We start from the raw sequence: 13,975 nt of genomic DNA, 5'->3' as shown, positions 1-13,975 counted from the left end.
AGGTTTATATGTCGGGTCACAAGCTGATTAGGCCTGCAAGTTGCCAAAGTTGTACGCACTTTCGCAGTGAGAGTTAAGTTCTCTCGTTCGGGTTTTCACAGTACCTTGTATTGAAGAAAAAGATGCAGCTGAAGACTTCTGTTCCTGGCAGTTCCTGCTCGTCTTCGGTTCTTTCGTTCCAGTGGTCGACTCTGCCTTCCAAGCCAAGAGACTCGCCTTTTAAACAGTTTTCTCCCATTCATTCCTGCCTAGCTGCCACTCACCCAGCAGGGTGGCTGTCCTTGCTGAACAGTCAGCCAGCCAATCACGCCAGAGTGCATTTGGGTCTCCTAGGAGACTAAGCACAGGGAGTTTTGGGCACCTCCCTCACTTCCTGCCCACCCCAGACACTCTTGCGCCAGAGGTGGTCTTCAGTCCTGAAGCTCGCCAAAGGTGTAGGAAGAAATGGACCAAACCTAGTTTGGCGCGCAGAGACAAACTCTAGAAGGACCTTTCCAAAAAAAAGAAATGGCAAAAAAAGAAGACCAGGACCTGTTTAAACAAAGGGGGCTCAAACGACATCTTGAAAAACATGGCTCCTGTGATTTTTAGCTACCGATGTTCGCGGTTGGGAAAAATCATGGTAGTTTGTTGGAAAACCACTACCACCAGTTATTTCGAAAGGAAAGGGAAGCATTTGACTGCTACATGAGTTTCTAGACATAAGGGATAATAGGTAACCCCTCCAACACTCTATCTATTGTGTGTGCGCTGGGTCTAGGAATTTGAAAAGACTATTAAAGCCAATTTATCTTTACATTCTCTGGGAAACAGTAGTTTATCCCAGAGTAGGTGTTTAAACCTTGGGACAGCCAAAAAAGGCTTCCCTGTGTCACTGCACTGAGGGTGCTGTGTGACACACATGAATAGATGAGTACTATGGCGATGTCTAAAACTCCATAACCAAAAGAAATAAACACAGAAAACAAACAGAATTAAAAAGTACATAGTCCCAAAGTTCAGCAAAAGAGCTTGGGATCTGTAAGGTAGAGGGGAATTGGCACATTTTGAGAATTCTCCCTAACAGCCGGCAGAGGGGATTCTGGCTGAAGTCCTCACGCGACGCTCCTCTCCCAAGACAGGGATTCCTCTGCAGACCGGTGTAGTCTACCTGGCCAAGAAGGGTTGGCTTAAGCCCACTCGGCCAAGCCAGTCAATCGACGCCTGGATGCCAAGTACAGGCGGATGGAGCGGGATACACTCTTGTTCTTGGCCCATTCTCAACCACACTCCTCAGTGATCTCTGCAGCATCACCATACTCCAAGCCTCAGTCATCCACAGCCGCCTCCTCTGCGGCTCTACTAGGCAAGGAAGAGAAGATCTTGGAGGCGTATGGAAAGAAACTCTATTCCAACACGTCCTTGCACCTTCGTCAACCCATTGCCGATGCCATGCTGGCTGCCGCCAACCAGAGGTTATGGCGGGAAATTGCAGACTTCCTCCTGGAACTCCCTGCACAGAGCCAATCACGTTTTAAGGCGGGTCTGGCAGAGGCCAAACTGGTGGCACATGACCTCATGGAATCCACCGTGGCCCATATCAACACCTCTGGCCATGCCATCTGTATTGCCACGGACATAAGGACAGCCTTGCTCCGGGCCACAAAATTCAACCCGGACATCCAGGAACACATATTACATCTACAGTTCGAGTGGGGGGACCTCTTCCACTCCAACACGGACAAAGAGCAGGACAAGAAGAAAAATAGCTCACAAACAGCCAAGTGTTTATCCATCTTGACAAAGACCACGTCCAAGTCGTACACCCATTCACAGCAGCACTCCGCCAGGGGTGATACGTATTGGAGGGTTCCGTGGCTTCCAGGAACGGAGATCCAGGCAGCCGGACCGCTCGCCGTCTCAGAACCGGTACAAGCAACAGAAAGGGGGGTTAGGGAATAAGGGCTTATTCCAGTCCCCCTCCTTCGCAACAGCCTATGAGGTAAAGAAGGCGTGACATGTCCCTTCAGGTGTACGTGTCTCCAGTGGGGGGGGGGCAGGCTTGCTCACATTTCTGGCGCCAGAATTTCGCTGACACCTGGATCCTCTCTGTAGGATCTACAGGGTACCGCCTACCTATCCCAACCTCTCCTCCCTTCCACTCTCAGAGGTTAGGACAACAACCCTTCTGGCGGAGATCCGGTCGCTCGTAGAGAGCTAGGCAGTGGAGGAAGTCCGAGCCTCCCAGTGAGATTTGGGCTTTTACTCCAGGTTTTTCACCATTCAGAAGAAGAACCAGGCGGACCTGAGAGTTGTGCCTGACCTTTCCACCCTCAACCTCTCCCTACCCCTTAAGAAATTCAAGATGGTTATGCCAGCTTTCATAGTGGTGATATTGTGCAAGGGAGACTGGATGTGCTCCCTGGATCTGAAGGACGCGTAACTACACGTCCCGATTTGGTGGTCCCATTGTTCTTTCCTATGGTTCAGGATCAGGGGCTACCATTTTCAATGCAAGGCCCTTCCTTTTGGCCTCAATTCGGCCCCCAGGGTCTGTACCAGGCTCATGAATATGGTGGCTGCCCTCCTCAGAGCACAGGGCCTCCACATCTACCCATACCTCGACGAATGGTTCGTCAGGGCTACATCTCTGGAAGCAGTTCACCACTCTTCCCATGCCCTTATGAACACACTGCACGATCTGGGCTTCTCACTCAATCTTAAGAAGTCGCAGCTGCAGCCCACGCAGACTCTGACATTCTTGGGCCTCATCTGGGACACATGCTCTTAGATGCACTTCCTGCGCAGAGAGGTGACCTCGGCATGGTGGTACCAGCATCTCCTGGGTCTCTTGGCGGCAATCCTATTAGCTGTTCCACACACGAGATTAAGGATGAGGAGGATTCAACTGTACTTCACGGCTTCATCGAACCAGGAGCGGGGCTCTCAATCCGAGATGATCAACGTTCCTCCATCCCTCCACCCGGACCTAACATGGTGGTCCAGGGACTGCAACCTAAGGACGGGCAAGCCCTTTGAACTGCTCACCCCACAGGCCACCATCACCACAGACTCCTCGCTCGAGGGCTGGAGAGCCACCCTGGACGATCTCTCAGTCCACGGCACCTGGACTCTACAGGAGCAGGAATACCACATGAATTGGTAAGAGCTGAGCGCCATCTGGCTAGCGCTCAGAGCATTCCTACCACTTCTCAGGGAGGTACCATATCCCCCCCTCTGTGCACACTGGCAATCAGCATGTGGGAGTGGTCCCTGGAAAACGACATCTACCTCACGGCAGTCCACCTCCCGGGGGAAGCCAACCTGGAGGCGGACAGGCTCAGCAGTTTGGGAGCGGACAATTATGAGTGGCAGCTAAATGACCTCATCATTCAGGAGATCTTCAACAGGTGGGGGTCATCCTCTTTGCCACCTGGGACAACAAGAAGAGCCCTCAGTTCGCCACCTGGCAGGTACAAGGCCCTGCCTCCCAGGACGACGCATTCCGGCTCAATGGCTGGGGAGCCATCCTGGACGATCTCTTGGTCCACTGCACCCTGACTCGACAGGAGCAGGAATATCATATCAATTGGTTAGAGCTGAACGCTATCTGGCTAGCGCTCAGAGCATTCCTACCACTTCTCAGGAGCAAGGTTGTCCTCATCCAGACAGACACTCAACCAGCATGTACTACGTCAACAAGCAGTGAGGCACCAGTTCCCCTCCTCTGTGCAGATTGGCGATCAGCATGTGGGCCCTGGAAAACGACATCTACCTCACGGCAGTCCACCTCCCGGGGGAATCTAACCTGGAGTTGGACAGGCTCAGCAGGTTTGGAGCGAAACTACCTCGTTATTCAGGAGATCTTCAACAGGTGGGGTCATCCCCAGGTGGATCTCCATGCCACCTGGCACAACAAGAGGTGCCCTCAGTTCACCTCCTGGCAGCGTCAGGTCCCTGGATCCCTAGGCGATGCATTTCGACTTCCATGGAACAGCATGAGGGCTTATGCATTCCCGCCCACATCGCTGATACACAGAGCGATTTGCAAGATCAAGGAGTCTCGACAACTCAACATCATTCTAATAGCTCCATGGTGGCCGGCCAGGCCATGGTTTTCAGAGCTGCTCAGCCTCTCGGAGATCCCTCTGATTCACCTCCCGATGGGCCCAGCACATCTTCTGGCACAGCAGGGGGGCAGGGTCCTCCACCCAGCACCTCAGAAACTAGCCCTCAAAGCGTGGTGCCTGAGCAGGCAACGCTGCTGCACCTCAGCCTCTCCAAGGCTAATCTGGACATCTTTCAGGGCGCAAGGAGCAAAGCTACCAGGGACCAATATAAAAGTAAATGGACCAGGTTCTGCCACTGGGCAGACTCCAAGGAAATCGTCCCCCTGGCGTGTTCTTTGGGCGACGTGCTCTCCTTCTCGGCATACCTCGCCCACTCGGGGGTCCAGGTGGAGACCTGTTGTACATACCTCACAGCCATCGGGGCTTACAGGAACTCGGAGGAGAGGACCTTCTCTTCCTCCAATCCTATCATCAAGAAACATTTGACGGGGCTCGCAAGGCTCTACCCGCCCATCAAGAGACCACACCCTGTGTGGGACCTTAGCATAGTATTGGGCGTCCTGGTGCACAAACCGTTTGAACCAATGGCGTCCGCGGACATCAGGCTGGTCACCATCAACACGGCCTTACTTGTCGGCCTCACATCGGCTCGTAGAGTCCGCGAAATCCAGGCCCTGGTCACCTCAGAACCATATACTACCTTTCAAGAGGGACAAGGTGGTCCTGCGGAAACATCAAGCATTTCTGCCCAAGGTGCCATCTGCTTTCCACTTGAACGAGTAAATAGCCCTTCCTACATTTTTTGTCGATCCTAAGGACGAGGCACAAAGAGTGCTGCAGTGCCTGGATGTCAGGCGCGCCCTGAAGTTCTACTTGGACAGGACCAAGGGCTTCCACAAATCGGATGCCCTGTTTGTCACCTTCAGAGGCTCAAGACCAGGCTATCAGGTTTCCAAGGCCTCCATATCCCGCTGGATGGGCTGACCACCAAAGAAGAGTACGAGGGCCAGCACAAGCCGCTTCTGGCCAACATGCATGCCCATGCAGTCAGGGCCAAGGCAATGGCCATCACATTCCAGTGCCATGTCCCTTGGTAAGTCATAAGCAGGGCGGTCACTTGGACCACTCCCTCGGCTTTCTGCAAGCATTACTGTTTGGATGCCGGCTCTAGATCAGATGCGGCTTTCGGACAGGCGGTTCTCTGGATCCTATTTGCTTAAGGAGGGTCCCCTCTCCACCCTGGGGGCTACATTCAGTTGTAATCGCCCATGCAGTATGCAGTATGGAGGAAAGGGGGCGGGACGTAAGAGTAATTATAAATTACCCACTGTAGTGACTAACATACTTTTAGTCCATAGTCCCCTTTCCTCCATACATCCAACCAACCTCCCTCCTAATAATTCTGTGTCATTAGGCAATGTTAATTCTATTATCGATGCATCAAGGGGGACTGAGGTGTGGCCCTGGAGGGCAGAGTCAGGGCAGCGCATGCTCCCTGGGCTGCACCCCCGCACGCCTCTAAATTTAAAGGCGAAGAAGGTTTTTTCTGGTGAAAAAGGTTCTGTCTCCCGTCTCTTGGAAGGTACGCCCATGCAGTATGGAGGAAAGGGGACTATGGACTAAGAGTACGTTAGTCACTACGGTGAGTAACTTATAATGTATTCTTCTAACATCTAACTGGAACTGCCCTCTCCCGCCGCCTGCCCAGGCCCTCCCCTTCCCGTTGCTCCCACCCCCTCCCCACATGACATGGGAGGCTTTAGATTTAAAGTAACAACATCACACACAGCATGAGTGCTTTATTCTAATTGTAGCTTACAAATGCACGTTTGGGTGCAACAGATGACAAAATCTCTTCATCATATAAACAAACTGACAACCGCACCTGGATCAAAAACTGAAATACCCAATAATACCTGAGGTATAATTATGGATGTGTTGCAGAGTGTCGTGCAAAAACCCTTGCAACCCCAGACTTCTCAAAAATCCTCATATGCTTCTCTGTACAGTGTATGTCACAAATGTCTTTGCTTGCACCTGATTCAGTACTGGAAGGTTCTCAGAGGAATCTGTCGGTGGTAGATTTAACAGACAGTGAATATGCGCTGGAAAAAAGTCGATGCTAGGATCACAAAACAACCAAAATGGAATGCGTCTGACATGTTGTAACGTGAGCTCAAGCACTGTGGCTCTTGCCCAGTCACATGTTGAGGCCACGTGTGTAGACATGTGGCCTGCTCTAATAAAAGAGCTGGGCGGTCTCCCACTCAGCAGTTCCTGCACCAGTAATCCAGGTTCTGTGTCCATTATTGCAGCCTGCGGGAGAGCAAGCGGCCCATGCTACTACAATGACAGCTGGAACTCCTGCCGGGGGGAGAACTGGTAGCCCATGCTGCCAAAAAGACATTTGCAACTCCTGCCTGGGGGAAAACTGGCAGCCCATGCTGCAACGTCGCTATAGGCCCCTGCCTGGTGCAAAAGCCAGTGGAGCACCCTGGCCCACTAGACACTCGAAGGCGTTCCTGACAGGGGGCGTGGTACGCTGCCTATTGAAGTAGGGGCTCACATCAGAGGGAGAGGGGAACCGCCTTAAACAAGGCACTCCCGTTGGGGGGGATTGATGCACTGCCAAAAGCAGCTCCTGCCTGGGGGAGAAGCCTAGGAGGAGAACCATGGCACGGCAAGACCCGGCGCTGCAATGGCTTTGCAGGAAGCCACCACTGTGACCCTGCCTATCCTTGCGGAAAACTGACCAGGAGCAGGTCATACATTGGGACACATCCCCTTACACACAATGGGCTAAGAGTGGCATGGCAAGAACCATCACTGCAGTGGCTGTACCCCGGAGCCCATGACACTGAATGAACACTCCTGTCTGGAAGGGAGTCGGCAGATGGCACGACCTAGACCGCTGCCCATTCTGAAACTCATCACGACAGCGAGGGAACTCTCCTGCCTGGAAGGAAGCCCGCAGATGGCACAGCATGGACCGGTGCCCATCCTGCACCCAAGCACCATGAATCCCTGCCACGACACTGGCATGACCGTGGCTCTCCCCGAGGAAAGTGCTTGTGCGGTTAGGCAGATGATGAGCATGAAAGCAAGCCTGGATGAAAAGGCTGCTGTCAGCCCCTTCCTGAGAAGAATGGCACAGCACCAACTTGTCATGACCACAAGCCCTGTAGCTCACACACACATATCCACCCCAGGGGCTTCTCAGCCAGGCCACAGACCCTTGTCACATGTTCATCACTTGGTGTCTAGGAATAGGAAGAGACTCAGTTGGGCTGAAGCATGGCACTCTTTGCACCAGTCACTGTACTCAGCATTTTACTGAACCCACTCCAACATGGAGGACTCCATTCTGCCTCTATTGGAGCAACGGTCTAGTGTCTGGGTGTGGCTAGGAGAGCCCACTACCTCATCACAAAAGGTGAGCTGACGTGCAAGGGCGGAATCACGGGTGTGAGAGGGTGGAAGGTGTGAACATCTACTAGTCCCCAGATACAAATCTAACGCTACTCACCTTCTCTGAATTCTATCCTTAGATCATTGTCTCTGGGGAAGTAGATAGTACCATAGTCCTTGTGGAGCAAGCAGAAGTTCACCACAGCACGGCACGCACTGAGGTTCCGGGTGCTCCTTCAGAGTTAAGGTGAGCGTAACAGAATGTGAAGCCTCCTTTGAAATCTCTGCGCAAGCACCATGGAAACCTCAGATACAGACCAATTGGCCCAGTTATTGGGGGAATCGCAGGCAGAAGTCCATGCCTCCCGACAGGAAACAAACGCTTTGCGCAGGGAATTGTTAACAGTGACAGAACGGAGGACTTAGCTTGTCAAATGTTACAAAACCAGGCCGGGCAGGCCTCCCTTCCAGCAAGTCAACCTCCCCCTATACCCGCAGCAACACCAGTGCAAGTAGTTCTTCGTGGGATGGAACCACTAGCCCCACCTGAGCGGTTTTCTGGGGATCCAAACAAGTTTGCAATTTTTATGAATCAGTGCCAGCTGTCATTACGGCAAGGAAGCCAAGACCTGTTCACTTACGTAGCCACGTTCAAGAGATTGGTGGCTGAAACCAACTGGCCAGAAGAGAAAAGAACCACCCTTTTTCATTGAGGGCTACGAGGTGAATTAAAAGATGTTCTTGCCCAAGTTGTCAATCCGCCAGATGATTGTGCGGAATTTATCGATCTCATGGTACGACTGGATCCCAGACTACAAGATCGAAAAACCGACCGAGCACGGTCAGAAGGAAGAACAATGGATGTACATCCTAAGGAACACCAACCTCGCCAGCCAGAGAATCAGCCAGAACCTATGCAAATTGGTGGGGTACGAGGCCCATTAACCAAGGCAGAACGGGAAAAGAGACGTCAGCAGCAGCTGTGTTTGTACTGCGGAAAGGCAGGGCACTTCCTACGCGATTGTCCAGTGAAACCGCCTAGAAAATCCATAGGGGCAGTAGACCAAGAAGAAAGCAGACCTGATCCGGAAATAACTCCAACGCCTGGCATGCGTAGAATTCTGCTTGTCGTGCAAAGAGAAGGAATTACAGGCCTCTCATCTTGTTGTCCCAGTAATCCTGATCTGCCAATGACAGCTGTCTCGAATGCACGCTCTCGAGGCATACATAGACAGTGGTGCTATAGGCAACTATATTGACCAGGATCTGGCGGGCCGCATAGGTCTTCTCACTCACCCAAAAGCAACCTCAGAGAATATTATGGCTGTAGACAGCACTCACTTCTCCTCTGGACCCGTCACCCACTGCATCGAGACTGTACCTCTCCTCTGCCAGGATGGACACAGAGAACACATTGCCTTCGACCTAATAAGTGCCCCCCAGTTTCGGTTAATATTGGGAGTACCATGGTTGGATGCCCATAACCCACTTATCAACTGGCACACAAGAGCGATAACCTTCTCCGAGGATTGTACCCATTCTTGCTACACTTCCACAAACCTCCAGGAAAAGCAAACATCAGTCATGAAGAAGGAAGGTATGATTGGTCTCTTAGGTGTCTTACCTGCGGTATATGCATATTATCAGGATGTCTTCCTAAAGGAACGGGCTAACACGTTACCACCACATCGCACATATGATTGCCAGATAGACCTCGTCCCAGGTGCCCAGATGCCATTAGCTGCATTTATGCGTTAACCGAGCAAGTGAACACCCCCCTGAAAACGTACTTAGAACAATACTTGGCTGTCATGATGTCTACCTCCAAGGAGCCAGACCAGGCCCAGCTACCCCAGAGGCAGACATCATGTCCCCGAGGGAAGTCTCATATTGGACAACAGTCCTGGCGCCATAGGCGCCAGGCTCATAAAAGATGACTTTGTGTTTAAAGGTGCTTGGTGTAAACTTACCTGATGCAGACCATGCTGCAACATCCGGGCCATCTAGAGGCCTGAATGGGACTACTTTCTCTTTGGGGACTACTTAACCACACGGGTGTGGCCGGAGGAAGAATACATACCTGAGAGGAAGGATACATACCTGGAACTACTTTGAAGGCTATTTAAGCCACGCCCAAGCAGCAACTCACGCTTCGCGTTGTTCTGCATCTAGCAGCTGGACGCTCACCGTGTGTGCTCCTGCATCCTGACTTCTGCCACGCCCGCCAGCATCCTGGAACACCTGCAAAGGGAGAAGATAAGAGAATAGGAGAAAGAAGAGTCCTTACCTGCTAAATCCGCATTCCGGAGACATTTCGCAGACGATCCTGAAAAGGAAGACATTCATTTTAAAAGCACATCGCATCGATCGCTGCAGCACCGCATTCCACTCACCTTTACTAGGCGCTTCCATGTTCATCAGCGACCATCTGGATCCGCAACCACATTTCAGCGCCTAGGGAGAAAAAGACAAGAACAAAGGTGAGCTAGGGAAGAGAATAAGAAAACCTTAATTTGCCATCATAAGACTTACCTGTTGGTTCATTCCCACTTCATTTCGGGTCGGTGCCGCATCCTGGCATTTCCGGACCCCGGCCCCTAAGGGGAAAAAGAGACATCAGCGTTAGTGAGCGAATGCTAAGACATTACCTGAACGCTCATTAAAGACTTACCTGATATCTACTGGAACTGCACCTTTCACTTCGGGTCGGTGCCATATCTCCGGCATTTCCGAACCCCGGCCCCTATGGGGAAAAAAGACACAAGCATTAGTGCATTAATGCAAGGATACTAAAGAAACCTCTCATCAAACAACTCACCTGAGTTTCCTTCGTCGGTTCCATTGCTCATCTCGGAATCTTTGTTCTGCACCTGAAATAGAGACAACGGACAATTATTATTTTGGGCTCATACTTATAAACAGAATTCTCACAGTACTTTACCGGGAAGGTCAAGCGAAATTAAACTCTCTACAATCCATGATCCAGTGAAGTAACTGGATTACAACGCGCCCCTGCATCAGAAGCAGGATGGAGAGCTCGTCTTTTCAGACCCTAAGGTGAGACTTCACGGGGAATCTCAGAAGGGTTTCGTGGAGGGTGAGAAGGGAGTAGGAGGCTTACACATTATCCCGCAGATTGTTAATACTCCCTTTTCACACACAGAAGGATATTTCTGCGAGTCGGACAAGCCAGATTTGAGGGTCCGGTCCTGTCCATCTTCCGATTCCTGCGCTTCACCATAGAAGAGGCAACAGCACTCCAAACCAGGCCTGCGCCTCCGTGGGAGTCAGGTGAGCGTAACAGAACGCAAAGCCTACCTACAATTTCCCACCCGGGCGCTATGGAAACTTCCGAGACAGACCAGCTGGCCCAGCTTTTGGGGGAATTATGGGCAGAAGTACACTCCGCCCGCCAGGAGACTAACGCTCTCAAAAGAGAACTGATCCTATATAAGGAAAGAACTGATGACCTGGCCAAACGGTTGTTGCAGGGTCAGGCAGGACAAACTCCTTTACCTAGTTCCGGGGGTAATCCCACTTCTATGATTTCGAATAACCCGGTACAAATCAATCTACCTGGAAACATGCCTTTGGCCCCGCCTGAACGTTTTGCTGGGGACCCCAAGAAATATGCCGTTTTTATGAACCAATGTCGCTTACACTTCCTACGCAGACCTGGGGCCTTCCCTAATGACCAGACCAAGATAGCTTTTGTATTATCTTATCTCAGCGGCAGTGCTGCCGATTGGTCAGTTCCTTTGGTGAATCAAGATGACCCAATTCTCCAGGATTTTCAAGGCTTCCAGGCAAGCATGGAAAGATTATTTGCTCGACACTCTCAGGGACAGGCCCTAGACAACGAACTGCTATCCTTACGACAAGGTAACCAGGATCCCTTATCTTACATCGCCACCTTTAATAGGTTGGTTGTGGAAACTGGGTGGCCAGAGAATAAAAGGATCACATTATTTCATCGAGGTCTGCGCGGAGAACTTAAAGACGTGCTAGCCCAAATAGTAAATCCACCCCAAGTCTGCGCGGAGTACATAGACCTTGTGGTCCAACTTGATCACAGACTTCAGAATAGAAAAGCAGATCGATCTAAGTTTGAAACCAGAGTGTTGATCAAAACTCACGCTAACCCTAAGAGTACCGACGTTTCAGAACCCATGCAAATCGGTGGAGTTAACGGACCGTTAACGCAGAAGGAACGGGAGAGAAGGCGGCAAAAGCAATTATGTATCTATTGCGGAGCTTCTGGTCACTTTCTACGAGATTGTCCGGTAAAACCACCTAAGAAGGTGGTTGGAGCCACTGACAATAATTTAACAGAACCTGATTCGGGAAACGACCAAGCCCGACAAGCGTAGAGGTCCGCTTGCCGAGCTTGAAAACAAACTCTTTGACCTCGCATTTCATCATGCCAATGGTCCTCGTGGATCCGAAACAGCCTTGGCGGTTGCATGCTATAAAGGCATACATCGACAGTGGAGCTATTGGAAACTATGTAGATCGTGAATTGGCCTCCAGGATTAATCTCCCTCTCCGTCCGAAAACTAATAAGGATGTCATTACTACAGTTGATGGAACCGAAATAGCCTCAGGGCCGGTAACTCATTCCACTACAGAAGTGACACTAGTGGGTCAGGATGGACATCGGGAAGCTATTGTGTTTGACGTAATCAAGACCCCACAGTTTCAAGTAATTCTAGGAATTCCTTGGTTAGAAACACATAATCCTCGAATAGACTGGCGAGCAAAGAGAATAACCTTTCCTGATTGTGAACAAACTTGTTATCCAAGACATCCAAATATGGGCCTGGCCTCAGTAACTTCTGCCACTATACAACTACCGGCTGAGTACCAAGAATTCCAAGACGTTTTCCAAAAAGAACAGGCCAACACGTTACCTCCCCACCGGTCGTACGATTGTCAAATCGATCTGGTACCCAATGCTCAACTGCCTTGCAGTAGGATTTATGCTCTTACTGAACCTAAGAACCTTCATTTGCGTCAGTATTTAGATCAGTACCTTGCCAGTGGTTTTATTCGCCCGTCAAAGTCTCCTGTTTCCTCAGCTCTGTTCTTCGTGCCGAAAAAAGAAGGCGACCTTAGAACATGTATTGACTACCGCGCTCTAAATCAAATAACGATTAAGAATCGTTATCCTCTGCCTCTGATCCCTGAACTTCTCGACCAGGTAAAAGATGCTTGTATGTACACCAAGTTAGATCTCCGGGGAGCTTATCACCTGGTGCATATAAAAGAAGGCGACGAATGGAAGACTGCATTCCGCACCAAATATGGGCTCTTTGAATATCAGGTGATGCCCTTCGGATTGTGCAACGCACCTGCCGCCTTTCAATACTTTATGAATGATGTTCTTCGGGAACTTATCGATGTTTGTGTCATCGTTTATATCGACGACATCCTGGTGTACTCCTCTTCGGAATCCGATCACAGAAAACATGTCAGGGCAGTTCTTGAAAAATTGCGCCAGCACAAACTGTTTGCAAAACTCGAAAAATGCGTTTTTCATACCACAGAAGTCGAGTTTCTCGGATTCATCCTGACACCTAAAGGAGTCCGAATGGACTCGCGAAAGGTGGACGCCATCCTCAAATGGCCATCTCCTAGCTCTGTGAAGGGGGTTCAGAGCATGCTTGGTTTTGCTAATTTTTATCGAAGATTCATCCCAGAATTTTCTCGAGTGGTCCAACCCATCACAGCTCTCTTACGGAAGAATAAACGCTTCGAATGGACTCATGAGGCAGAACAGGCCTTTCAAGACCTAAAGACTAAATTCACCTCTGCACCTGTGTTGAAGCATCCATGCCCAGATCTCCCTTACATTGTTGAAACCGACGCATCCAGCTTAGCCATGGGAGCTGTCCTGTATCAAAGGGATCCAATAACTAACCAACTACACCCTGTAGCCTTTTGGTCCAGAAAATTCTCGGCTCCTGAAATTAATAACGCAATCACCGACAAGGAGTTACTAGCTATTAAGTCCGCCTTCAAAGCTTGGCGTCATTACCTCCTCGGCGCAAGACACACCATCACGGTGATTACAGATCACAGAAATTTGCAATATTTAAAGACGGCCAAAGCCCAATCATCACGTCAACTCCGATGGGCTTTATTCTTTGCGGAATTTGATTTTGTAATCACATATCGCCCTGGTTGCAAGAATGGCAAAGCGGACGCTTTATCCCGGATTGGGATGGAAGAAACAAATTTGAGTTTAGAACCTGTACCAATTATACCTGAACAGAGAAATTTGGGTTTCACCTCTTTACAAACTATTGAGGACGTTCAAACTCGAGTTAAACAACTATTAGACTCCATAGCCTTACAAGAATGGAGCCAAAAGGGGTCACACTTTTCCGTTAATAACCATTTACCGTACTTCCAGGGGCGATTATTTCTGCCTAACAAAGAACTGCAAGAACTCGTTACTGCCCATTATCATGATACATTAATGGAAGGACATCCTGGTATCGCTAAAACTGAGGAAA

This window comes from Ambystoma mexicanum, chromosome 5p, assembly GCF_040938575.1.
Source record: "Ambystoma mexicanum isolate Mex_15411 chromosome 5p, UKY_AmexF1_1, whole genome shotgun sequence".
Taxonomy (NCBI): Eukaryota; Metazoa; Chordata; class Amphibia; order Caudata; family Ambystomatidae; genus Ambystoma; species Ambystoma mexicanum.
Note: the sequence above shows the minus strand (reverse complement) of the source record.